Raw genomic sequence first — 2,357 nt, 5'->3', positions numbered from 1 at the left:
GAGGAAGGGCACTTCAGGTGGCTGCAAGAGCATGGGCAAAGACAGAGAGACTTTGAACAGGTTGGTCTGTCCCAGAAAATGCAAGTCATTCCATACTTGCAGAGTAAAGAGAGAGGATGGAGTGGAGAATGAGGTGAGGGGGTGAAAGGGACCCAGTGGGATCCTCAGGGATTTATTCTCTCACAGGGAAGGAGCTTGGAGACCCACTCAGCAAACAGTGAGAAGGCTGTGCTCACATTTTGTTTTAAGCAGCTAGTTCACTCTGCAGTCTGGCCCCCTGGCTGGGGGTGTAGGTTGGGGGCTTGCAGGCAGAGACTACTTAGAAGGTGTCCCCGCTCTGTCATTCTTGTTTGTGAGGCTTGGGGAGTCTTTTTTTTTCCTTCTGGACCTCAGGTTTTCTCATCTGTTGGACAAAAGGAATTTTTCGCCGGTGTATTCACCACCACTGCCCACTTATTTGCCCACTGGACTGCACTGGGGAGTTTTTTTTCTTTGCTGATTGGCTTTGCTAATTATTCCCCTCACCCCAACTGCCCCCTTTTTGGGTGGTCATCTAGCCAGCACTCAGGGCCTCTGATCATCACTCTGCCTCTCCAGTTCCCAGGGCTGACTGTCTTCTCAGTCAAGGCCTTTCCTTCCCAAAAGATGAGGTTCTGTCTTTAGGAAATATTGCCCTGGGGTCTAGGGCCCCCCACTTGGAACCCCAACGTATTTTTCACACCCCACATCGCTGGACCTCCAGCTTCCTGGCCCCTGGACGCCAAGATGGCTACGTTTGGGAGGAGCTCGCGGGGGGGAGGGGGTTTTAGGAAGGGCCAGACTGCTTTTCAAAGCAACGGCACCATTTTTGACTGCCACCAGCGATGGGGGGGGGTCCCCATTTATCCACGTCTTTGCCATCGCCTGTTACCTCCTGACTTTTTGATTGTAGCCATTCTAGGGGCATCTCATTGTGGTTTTGATTTCTTGATGACTAATGATGTTGAGCATCTTTGCATGTACTAATTGACGCCTCTGAGGTTTTAATTCAATTGATGAGGGTATTTATTTTTTCCTTTTAAAAAAGTTTTTCTTTAAATTTTGAAGCCATTTTAGGTTTAGTACAAAACTCTCATTTACTCTTAACCCAGATTCCTGAAATGTTAACTGCACTTGCTTAATCTTTCTCGATCTCTGAAACATTTAAGATAAGTTGCAAACATGAAGGCTCTTTACCTGTAAATAGTTGAGTGTGTAATTTCTTTAAAAAACAAAATATCAAAACAAAACAAAACACCACACAAAACAACTTTCTCTTATACAACCGTAATAAAATGATCAAAATCAGAAAGTCATCACTGACTGACTAAATACTATAATTTACTGAATTTAATCAAGCTTTCCCAAATTCCTGGGTGGTATCAGCATTTTAAAAAAGCTCCTTCTAAAGGACACAAGAATCTGTCACCTTTTCCTGCAAAAGAGGACTGTGAACGCAGAGAATACCCTCCCTGAGGTCACCAGCAATTTAGGACCAAGTTTTCGGGGTGCCCCAACCCCTGGAGCACCTTCGTGTGACTGAGGAAAAGACTCTTCTGCAGAGGCTGAACCAGACGGCTTGGCTAGGGGACAGCACCAGTGACATTGCACCATGGCCCCTGCACCCTAGCACATGGCACGTTCTCCATCCAAGAGTCGCTGTGGCTGAGGAGGAGGAGGAAGGGAACGGTGGCCTGGGACGGTGAGTCTCTTCTGCGCCCTTCATTTCCGCCCTCGGAGAGGCTGGGCGTGACGCTGGAGCGGGGAGGAGAGGGGGCTGGTTACAGGCAGAGGGCACACTGTTTCTTTGTTGCCCCGCATGGTGGCAGCTGCTGGAACCCGAGCTGAACTCTTATTTACCAATCCGTCTTCTCTCCTGCTAGCACCTGCATCTAGACTGCCCCTCCTTCTGCATGCCCATCCCTCAGACCAGCTTCCACCCAATCCTGGTGGTCTTTCCACACACGTATCCGACCACATCCCTGTCCTGATCAATACCCTGGTAAGCCCAAGTTCCTCCATATTCAGCAAGTGGCAGCAGCGATGTCTCTGCTCTGCCTTCCTCCCCCACCAGCCCCTATCTCTCACCCACTCCCTAAGACTTACCAGGGGCTCTCTGAAGAAGCCCCTCTGAGGTCGGCTTTCTGCTCCTTGCTCCTCCCCCGCACCCCCCATGGTACCACCCACACTGGGGAGGTGGAGATATGCCCAGGAGCAGAGAAGGACCAGGACAGGAGGGGACACAGATCGACTTAGTGCCTCGTTATCCAAAGTGCGGTTTCCTGACCCGCAGCATTGGCATCACCTGGAACTGATCAGAAATGCCAATTCTCAGGCCT

The sequence above is a fragment of the Pteropus alecto genome, unplaced genomic scaffold (genome assembly GCF_000325575.1).
Source record: "Pteropus alecto unplaced genomic scaffold, ASM32557v1 scaffold205, whole genome shotgun sequence".
NCBI classification, from domain to species: Eukaryota; Metazoa; Chordata; class Mammalia; order Chiroptera; family Pteropodidae; genus Pteropus; species Pteropus alecto.
The sequence above is the reverse complement of the archived record's forward strand: the minus strand, read 5'-3'. Positions refer to the sequence as shown.